Source organism: Homarus americanus, unplaced genomic scaffold (genome assembly GCF_018991925.1).
Source record: "Homarus americanus isolate GMGI-L3 unplaced genomic scaffold, GMGI_Hamer_2.0 scaffold12899, whole genome shotgun sequence".
In the NCBI taxonomy this organism is placed as follows: Eukaryota; Metazoa; Arthropoda; class Malacostraca; order Decapoda; family Nephropidae; genus Homarus; species Homarus americanus.
In genome coordinates, this window is record NW_024740484.1 from 55,001 (window position 1) to 67,199 (window position 12,199).

The window sequence follows — 12,199 nt, forward strand, 5'->3', positions numbered from 1 at the left end:
CCCCTCCTCACTGGAGTCACACTCCCTCCACTCCCTCCCTCCCTCACTGACTCAAACTCCTCCACTCCCTCCCTCACCCAGCTCAAACTCCTCCCCCTCCCCTCTGAGTCACCTCCCTCCACTCCCTCCCTCACTGGAGTCACACTCCTCCCTCCTCCCTCCTCACACCTCCCTCCCTCCTCCTCGCATGAGTCACCTCCCTCCACTCCCTCCCTCCCTCATTGAGTCACACTCCCTTCTTCACTGATCACTCCTACACTCCTTCCCTCCCTTAGTGAATCACTCCTCCTCTCGACACTCCCTCCCTCCAACTCCCCACCTTCCTCACTTCCTACTCCAGCTCTCCCTCCCTCCTCAGTACACACCGCCAGTCAGTCACCGCCCGTGTATCACAGTTTCTTATATATACTTACATCGTTATTATTATTATTATTATTATTATTATTATTATTATTATTATTATTACACTGAAATGCTTATTTCTGCGCAGTGCACTAATGTAATTCACCACGTGGTACACTGTAATTAACCACGTGGTACACTGTAATTCACTACGTGGTACACTAATCCACCACGTGGTGCACTGTAATTCACCACGTGGTACACTAATCCACCACGTGGTACACTGTAATTCACTACGTGGTACACTAATCCACCACGTGGTGCACTGTAATTCACCACGTGGTACACTAATCCACCACGTGGTACACTGTAATTCACTACGTGGTACACTAATCCACCACGTGGTACACTGTAATTCACCACGTGGTACACTAATCCACCACGTGGCACACTGTAATCCACCACGTGGTACACTAATCCATTACGTGGTACACTAATCCACCACATGCTTCACTGTAATTCACCCCGCGGTACACTGCAATTCACCACGTGGTACACTAATCCACCACGTGGTACACTAATTCACCACGTGGTACACTGTAATCCACCACGTGGTACACTGATTCACCACGTGGTACACTGTAATCCACCACGTGGTACACTGTAATCCACCACGTGGTACACTGTAATTCACCACGTGGTACACTGTAATCCACCACGTGGTACACTGATTCACCACGTGGTACACTGTAATCCACCACGTGGTACACTGATTCACCACGTGGTACACTGTAATTCACCACGTGGTACACTGTAATCCACCACGTGGTACAGTAATCCACCACGTGGTACAGTAATCCACCACGTGGTGTAATATATCGAGAAAAAGTAACACATTGTTCCAAGAAAGTAATTGTCAGTATTCTTCGTACAAGATAATTTACTGTATATATTTTCCATTAATTTTCTACTTTTGTCAATAGTGTCATCTTGTACGAGGAAATATTCAGATAAAATAAGTTAAATTTACCTAGAATATAAACTTCATAATTTGTATAGGACAAAATATTTTTATAAACCATTGTTATGTCAATTAATTTTTAAGCCCGTACCCCCTGTGTAAACAATATAAGCAGGTGTTGTCTTTGAGCGTAACTCAGGCATATAAAAGCAATAGTAAATTTTAAGTTTGTTACCTCTTCATAAAAATATATTAGTGTTTGTGAATGGTTTAAAATTTTAGTCCTGTCGTCTCTTGATCAAAATGAAAACACCACTCCTATGAATACGTAAAGAAAACAGACGAGCCAGCAGATAGGCCTTCCCTCCCTCGATCACTCCGTCTCGTTAGTGCCTATATAAACATTACCTCGCCTAGCCTCGCTCTCACGTTACCAAGAGGAAGAAATGTGAGACTTGTACATAGATGAGGGTACGACGTGTGAGAAGTTTCTAGGTAATCCTCCTCTACATCTTGGGGGTGGGGAGTGGGGTTGGGTGGGTGGGTGGGTGGGTGGGTTTCCTTGGCTCTCGATGTCTGACTAAGATACCGACTTAGAACATGGCCGACGACGGTGGGGAGGGGGGGAGGGGGGGGAGGAGGAGGCGAGAGTCATAGAAAGTGGAGTGTAGGTCCCTGTTTTGCATGGCCAACTGTACTAAATTGTGTCTAGGCGGGCGGGTGGGTCCATTCGTATTTTTTATATTTTTCTCTGGGATTTTTCTATTTTATTGTATATGATTTAGTATTGTTGTTTTTTTTATGAATTACAGCATATATTATTTTTGTGGAGGTATTATAATTAGAAAGTATTATTATTATTTTTAATGAACTTAATTTCTTATACTCACATGGATGAGGGTATGTTTACCTGATATGTTTATGTTAATTAAGTTTCTCACGTCTTTCTCTTATTACTTCAGATCCTGTAACTCACCTGGCTGTAATCACCTGGCTGTAAGGTAGGTTAATCAGTGACCTCGTTTTGGTAGTTAACTTATCTTATTGATAACTCCCTATCTCCGTATACCCAGGGCACAGTAATAGGTGAAGGTACAAATGTAACAGCATATCTTAGGGTACAATGTTTAGGTGACAACGAATGTAGGGAAAACTCTCATTAAGGTGAGGGGAGGGGCCAGGTCAACCTAACCTAACCTAACCTAACCTAACCTAACCTAACTTATCCTAACATAATGTAACCAAATTTAACCTAACTTTACCTAACCTAACCTAACCTAACTTTACCTAACCTAACCTAACCTAACATAACTTATCCTAACATAATGTAACCAAATTTAACATATCTTTACCTAACCTATCCTAACCTAACTTTACCTAACCTAACCTAACCTAACCTAACTTATCCTAACATAATGTAACCAAATTTAACCTAACTTTACCTAACCTAACCTAACCTAACTTTACCTAACCTAACCTAACCTAACATAACTTATCCTAACATAATGTAACCAAATTTAACATATCTTTACCTAACCTATCCTAACCTAACTTTACCTAACCTAACCTAACCTAACCTAACTTATCCTAACATAACCCTAACCTAACCTAACCCTAACCTGCCAATTGTATCATTCTTTCCTAGTGACAAATTTTCCAGTGCGATATACCGTCGCTAACGGAATACAAAATTAACCTGATGTAATACAGTGCAGATAGAAGTTTACAGCACCAGGGTACAGTACAGAGTTAACATGATGTAACACTCATAGTACAGGATTAGGTTAACATGTGAATGCGACATAAGAACTAACATAATGTGATAATGTTAATTTATTTTTTATTGTATTAACATTTATTCAATAAAAAAAATAAAAGAGTACAATTACGTTACGTCTTTTATTTGTTATATATTTTTATTTTTTGTTGTTGTTGTTGTTCTTCTTCTTCTTCTTATTATTATTATTTTACTTGGCCAATATTATATATAAAAGACTAATATAAAAATAATTATCATGTAAACTTTTTAAAATTTTCCCAGAGCAACAATGATAAAAATACTACATTTCCTTGTAGTCCTGTAATGATCACCTGGCAGGAACTAATTTACAGGACACAGGACACGCCACTAATCCTGTAATGTGTACAGTCCCCTGGTAGGTCTGGTACAGGACTACAGGACGCTGCTGTAATCCTGTAATGATCCCCCTGGTAGGTCGGGTACAGGACTACAGGACACCTTGTAATCCTGTAATGATCCCCCTGGTAGGTCTGGTACAGGACTACAGGACACCTTGTAATCCTGTAATGATCCCCCTGGCAGGACGGGTACAGGACTACAGGACACCTTGTAATCCTGTAATGATCCCCTGGTAGGTCTGGTACAGGACTACAGGACACCTTGTAATCCTGTAATGAGTCCTGGCGGGACGGGTACTGGGACTACCAGGACTGTAATCCTGTAGTCCCCTGGTAGGGTCTGGTGCAGGACTACAGGACACCTTGTAATCCTGTAATGATCCCCCTGGCAGGACCAGGTACAGGACTACAGGACACCTTGTAATCTGTAATGATCCTGGCTGGAGTCTGGTACGGACTACAGGACACCTTGTAATCCTGTAATGATCCCCTGGTAGGATGGGTACAGGACTACAGGACACGTTGTAATCCTGTAATGATCCCCCTGGTAGGTCTGGTACAGGACTACAGGACACCTTGTAATCCTGTAATGATCCCCCTGGTAGGTCTGGTACAGGACTACAGGACACCTTGTAATCCTGTAATGATCCCCCTGGTAGGTCTGGTACAGGACTACAGGACACGTTGTAATCCTGTAATGATCCCCCTGGCAGGACGGGTACAGGACTACAGGACACCTTGTAATCCTGTAATGATCCCCCTGGTAGGACGGGTACAGGACTACAGGACACGTTGCTTTTATCATTATAGAAATATGACAAGAATTTAATATTTTATACCTACTAACAGCAACTGTGGTTAGGTTAGGTTAGGTTAGGTTAGGTTAGGTTAGGTTAGGTTAGCATGAGTTGAATTAGGTTAAGTAACATAAGTTAATTCTGTATCATAACCATGGTGGCAGGTGTACCATATTCATGGTGGCAGTGTACCACCATGTCATGGTGGCAGGTGTACAATCATGGTGGCAGGTGTACATGTCATCATTGGCATATGTCATGTCATGGTGGCAGGTGTACGCATGTCATGGTGGCAGGTGGACCGTAATCATGGTGGCAGGTGTACCATGTTCATGGTGGCAGGTGTACCGTATCATGGTGGCAGGTGTACCGTATTCATGGTGGCATGTGTACCCATATCATGGTGGCAGGTGTACCATAATCATGGTGATAGGTGTACCATATCATGGTGGCAGGTGTACGCATCATGGTGGCAGGTGTACCATGTTCATGGTGGCAGTGTACCGTATTCATGGTGGCATGTGACCTGTCATCATTGGCAGTGTACCGTATTCATGGTGGCATGTGTACCATGTCATGGTGGCAGGTGCACGTACATCATGGTGGCAAGGTTTACCATATTCATGGTGGCAGGTACCGTAATCATGGTGCCAGTTGTACCGTAATCATGGTGGCAGGTATACTGTAATCATGGTGGCTTGTGTACCATATCATGGTGGCAGGTGTACTGTAATCATGGTGGCAGATGTACTGTAATCATGGTGGCAGGTGTACCATATCATGGTGGCAGGTGTACTGTAATTATGGTGGCAGATGTACTGTAATCATGGTGGCAGGTGTACCGTAATCATGGTGGCAGGTTATCTGTAATCATGGTGGCAGGTGTACCGTAATCTTGGTGGCAGGTGTACCGCACAGTGTCATACTGAACAGGCAGGGCAAAATATCCCGTTACAGGATTTTCACGCCATGTTTGGTGTAGTCAGCCTGGGAGTGTTGCCACCACCACAACACCTACCCCACACCACCACAACACCCACCACCACAACACTCACCCCACACCACCACAATACGCTACCCCCTCTCCCACCAGCCACCCCACCACCACAACCCATCCCCACACCACAACACCCACCCACACCACCCAACACCCAGCCCCCCCCACCACCACAACCCACTCCTCCCCACCACACAACCCACCTCCCCACCACCACAACCTCGCCCCTCCACCACCACACAACACTCGCCCCCTCCACCACCACAACACTCGTCCCCCACCACCACAACACTGGCCCCCCCACCACCAACACTGGCCCCCCCACAACACTCGCCCCCCACCACCACAACACTGACCCCCCACCACCACCTGTACTATTTACCACCTGGCACCCTACCACCCCAACATTCACCCCCCACCACCACAACACTCGCCCTCAACCACCACACCTCCTCCCCCACCACCACCAACCTCGCCCCCACCACTATTCCCCCACCACCACAACACTGGCCCCCCACCACCTGGCACCTCAACCACCCACAACACTCGCCCCAACCCCACAACACTGCCCCCACAACCACCACACTCGCCCCCACCACCACAACACCGCCCCCACCACCTGACACTCGCCCGACCACCACAACACTCGCCCCCCAGCCACCCTGACACTCGCCCAACCACCAGACTCGCCCCCACCACCTGACACTCGCCCCCAACTACCACAACCGCCCTTTAACCACAACAACACTCGCCCCCAACCACCACAACACTCGCCCCCCCAACCACCTGACACTCGCCCCCCCAACCACCACAACACTCGCTCCCCCAACCACCCAACACTCCTCGAACCACAGCACTCGCCCCCAACCACCTCAACACCTCACCTCCCTCTACCACAACCTCGCCCCCCCAACACCACAACCTCCCCCAACCACCACAACCTCCCCCCAACCACCACAACACTCGCCCCCCACCACCACAACCTCTGCCCTCAACTACCACAACACTCCCCCCCACCACCACAACCTCGCCCCCTCACCACCACAACCTCGTCCCCCACCACCAACACTGTTACCACAACCTCCCTCACCACCACACATTTACCACCACAACCTCGCCCCCCACCACCTGACTTCCCCAGCCACCACACCTCCCCCCCACCACCTGACACTCCCCACCACCCAACACTCGCCCCCACCACCTGACTGCTACCACCACACTCTGTTCACCACCCTCACTATCCACCTACATCCCCCACCACCCACAACACCCCCCCAACCACCACAACCTCCCCCCAACCACCACAACACTCCCCCCCAACCACCACAACCTCGCCCCCCCCCACCACCACCAACCTCCCCCCCCAACCACCACCCAACCTCGCCCCACAACACTCCCCCAACCACCACAACACTCCCCACCACCACAACACTCCCCCACCCTTACCCCCCACCACCTTACCCCCCACCACAACACCCCCACCCGTTTAATGTACAGTTGTCAGTTAATGCATATTTTTAGGCGTGGATCACCTAGGTGTGTGTGTGAAAGGTTGTGTGAAAATGTGTTAGTTGGCATCACTGTGGGCCTGGTCCTGAAAATGTGAGCAGCCAAACACCTCAGAAGGCTTCATTCCTTTGCAAAGTCCTGCGCTGAATCCTCCCCCGTCGTATCCTGTTGTTTATATCATAATGGCTGTCATGGCTGTGCTTTTTTATGGGGTGAGACGGAGGGGGGTAGTGGAGTGTTGGAGAGAGGTGGAGGGTGTGGGTGAGGAGTGTTGGTGGTGGAGGAGGTAGCGACACCCGGCACTCTGGGGAGGAGATGGTGCACTGACCGGCCTTGTATGCCATGTGAGGCAAGGACCCGCAGGTTGGTACGCCTGACCACACTCACCCAGCAGGTGCAGCCAGGTTGGCACTACTGGCAGATGTCTATCGTTCGGGTCCGCGTCTCCGTCGGCGACTTGGGATCAGGAAGTGGTGGAAACTTTCTCGATATTAAACATACTTGTGGTTCACTTGGACGTAATTACCCGACAGGTGTTTAACTGGGAGTTAATACGGTTGAAAATCGTTGATTTTTTTCGGGAAGTGGAGGAAGTGGTGGCGGCTGCGGAGGGACTCGGAGGAGGTGGAGGAGTCAATGGCCTCTGGGTGGCCGAGTGGACGATGTTAAACGATAAGTTGCGTATTTACATACCAGTCCTCACATTCTGGGCTGCCGATGGGAATATCTTTGGGGCGCCTACAGGTGAGCACTGAATGAAAATTAGGGAGAAATCATGTCTGGCAGGACTTCCTTGTTGGGGCCACCACCGCCGCATAGAAAATGGGATGGCGGCTGTGAGAGAAAATGGTTGAGCGGTCTGGATATTACGGGACACACTTAGGTATTCTGAGTGAGTCATGACGCGCGCTGCTTCCTTCTTCGACGATATATATATATATACTGCACACCTGTACCAAAACTACAGTACACACCTGTACCAACACTACACTGCACACCTGTACCAACACTACACTACACACCTGTATCAACACTACACACCTGTACCAACACTACACACCTGTATCAACACTACACTACACACCTGTACCAACACTACATTACACACCTGTACCAAAACTACACTACACACCTGTACCAACACTACATTACACCTGTACTAAACACACTACACACACCTGTACCAACACTACACACCTATCAACACTACACTACACACCTGTACCAACACTACACACACACCTGTACCAACACTACATTACACACCTGTACCAAAGCTACACTACACACCTGTACCAACACTACATTACACACCTGTACCAAAACTACACTACACACCTGTACCAACACTACATTACACACCTGTAACAACACTACAATACACACCTGTACCAACACTACGGCAGGAACCCAGAGCGACAATTACTCAGAGCTGTCAGTCAGTCATTGTGGCTCGTGTGTCGCACTGTACCCACACCACCACAAGACACTATCACCACCACACCCACAAGACACTATCACCACCACACCACCATAGACACTATCACCACCACACCACCATAAGACACTATCACACCACACCACCACACACCACACCACCATAAGACACTCACCACCACACCACCACAAGACACTATCACCACACCCCACCACCACCACCATAAGACACTATCACCACCACACCACCATGAACTATCACCACCACACCACCATAGACACTATCACCACCACACCACCACAAGACACTATCACCACCACACCACCATAGACACTATCACCACCACACCACCACAAGACACTATCACCACCACACCACCATGAATACTATCACCACCACACCACCAAGACACTATCACCCACCACACCACCATAAGACACTCACCACCCACACCACCATAAGACACTATCACCACACCACCATAAGACACTATCACCACCACACCACCATAAGACACTATCACCACCCACCACCATAAGACACTATCACCACCACACCACCATAAGACACTATCACCACCACACCACCATAAGACACTATCACCACCACACCACCTAAGACACTCACCACCACCACCACAAGACACTATCACCAACACACCACCATAAGACACTCACCACCACCACCAACACTATCACCACCACAACACCATAGACACTATCACCACCACACCACCATAAGACACTATCACCACCACCACCATAAGACACTATCACCACCACACCATAGACACTATCACCACCACACCACCACAAGACACGATCACCACCACCACCATAAGACACTATCACCACCACACCACCATAAGACACTATCACCACCACACCACCATAAGACACCTATCACCACCACACCACCATAAGACACTATCACCACCACACCACCATAGACACCACCACACCACCATAAGACACTATCACCAACACACCACCATAAGACACTATCACCACCACACCACCATAAGACACTCACCACACCACCTTAACACCATCACCACCACCACAAGACATATCACCACCACACCACCATAAGACACTATCACCACCACACACCACCAGACACTCACCACCACACAAGACACTATCCACCACACCACCATAAGACACTATCACCACCACACCACCAAGACACTCACCACCACACCACCTTAAGACACTATCACCACCACACCACCACAAGAACACTATCACCCACCACACCACCATAAGACACTATCACCACCACACCACCATAAGATTATCACCCACCACCTATGACACTATCACCCACCACACACACTACCCACCACACACACCACTACCGCCACCCAACCACTACCACACACCACCGCCCAGCACACCCTACCCCACCACACACCACCGCCACCACACTGCCAACACACACTACCCCCACCACACCACTACCCCCACCACCACTACCCACCACACCCACCCCACCCACACCACTACCCACCACACACCACTACCACACACTACCCACCACACACCACTACCGCCAACACACCACTACCCCCACCACACACCATTCCCCCAACACACACCACCGCCACCACACCCACCGCCACCACACACCACTACCACCACACTCCCACCACCACTATCATCACACACACACACACAGACACACACACTGATAGTCGTAGTCTTTCAGTAGTCGAATAGTCTTTCCTAATAGTATTAATAGTCCAGAAGTCCACTACTCCTTTCCCTCCTCCCCTCCGTTCCCTCCTCTCCCTTCACTCCCTCCCTCACTTTTCTATCTCCTTCACCCCTCTCTCCCTCCTTCACCCCTCTCTCCCTCCTTCACCCCTCTCCCTCCTTCACCCCTCTCTCCCTCCTTCCACCCTCTCCCCTCCTTCACCCCTCTCTCCCTCCTTCACCCCTCTCTCTCCTTCACCCCTCTCTCTCCTCCTTCACCCCTCTCTCCCTCCCTTACCCCTCCCTCTCCCAACCCCTCCTTTCCTCCACCCCCTTCTCCTCCCCTCCTACCCCCCAGGCCCCAGCTCTCACACTTGTTGCCGGTGAAGCTTAAAACATCTGTTCGATTTATCTTGAGAGAGATGTGCACAGTCCATTCATACCATGTGTACAGGTGTTTGGTTAAAAGCCACCTGTTTAAACCCCTCACCTGTTCAAACCCTCACCTGTTTTAACCCCTCACCTGTTCAAACCCTCACCTGTTTTAACCCCTCACCTGTTTAAACCCCTCACCTGTTTAACCCCCACCTGTTAAACCCCTCACCTGTTTTAACCTCACCTGTTTTAACCCCCTCACCTGTTTTAACCCCTCACCTGTTTTAACCCCTCACCTGTTTTAACCCCTCACCTGTTTAAAACCCTTCACCTGTTTTTAACCCCTCACCTGTTTAAATCCCTCACCTGTTTAAACTCCTCACCTGTTTAAACTCCTCACCTGTTTAAACCCCTCACCTGTTTAACTCCACCTGTTAACTCTCACCTGTTTAAACTCCTCACCTGTTTAAATCCTCTCATGTTTAAACTCTCACCTGTTTAAACCCTCACCTGTTTAAACCCTCACCTGTTCAAACCCCTCACCTGTTTAAACCCTCACCTGTTTAAACCCCTCACCTTTTTAAATCCCTCACCTGTTTAAACTCCTCCCTGTTTAAACCCCTCACCTGTTTAAACCCCTCACCTGTTCAAACCCTCACCTGTTTAAACCCCTCACCTGTTTAAACCCCTCACCTGTTTAAACCCCCACCTGTTAAACCCCTCCCTGTTTAACCCCTCACCGTTTAAATCCCTCACCTGTTTAAACTCCTCACCTGTTTAAACTCCTCACCTGTTTAAACCCCTCACCTGTTTAAACCCCTCACCTGTTCAAACCCCTCCTGTTTAAACCCTCTGTTTAAACCCCTCACCTTTTAAACCCTCACCTTTTTAAACCCCCACCTTTTTAAACCCTCACCTGTTTAAACCCCTCACCTGTTTTAACCCTCACCTGTTTTAACCCCTCCTGTTTTAACCCCTCACCTGTTTAAACCCCTCACCTGATTAAACCCCTCACCTGTTTAAACCCCTCACCTGTTTAAACCCTCACCTGTTTTAACCCTCACCTGTTTAAACCCCTCACCTGATTAAACCCTCACCTATACACTTAAAAAAAAAAAAAAAAAAATATATATATATATATATATATATATATATATATATATTTTTTAGGTTGAAAATCCATTAGTTATTGAATCACAAATTTTGTATCACATTAGTGTTATGACTCGTTATTACATTTTTACATTAAGGATTAGTGGAACTTTTATCAAGCACTTCGCCATTTTTGTATCCTAATCCTAGTTACACACACACACACACACATACACACACACACACACACACACACACACACACACACACACACACACACACACACACACACACACACACACACACACACATATATATTCTCTCTCTCTCTCTCTCTCTCTCTCTCTCTCTCTCCTCTCTCATTCCCAGTCACACTTGAAGTCTGAGGGTGAAGAGAACAGTGTGTGGACGCCTGAGATAACAACCCGCACCTGTGTGTCAGTGAGGGGTGACGGATGAGGTGAAGGGTGTGTGTGGTGTGTGCAACTCTGTGATGGTCCTCTGATAATGTGTTACAAATACGGCTAATCCATCATGGCTGAGTTTGGTAATGAAGTTTGATTTTGATGTCGAGTCGAGATCCCTGAGTTGTTTTATGTTTGTACACGACCAGGGGGCTGTGTGTGTGTGTGTGTGTGTGTGTGTGTGTGTGTGTGTGTGTGTGTGTGTGTGTGTGTGTGTGTGTGTGATTGATGTCCAGTTTGTTCAGTTGGTGATAAACAGATGATACATTTTCCTCTCTCTCTCTCTCTCTCTCTCTCTCTCTCCTCTCTCTCTCTCTCTCTCTCTCTCTCTCTCTCTCTCTCTCTCTCTCTCTCGTTCTCTCGTTTATCCTCGTGTAATGATAACTGA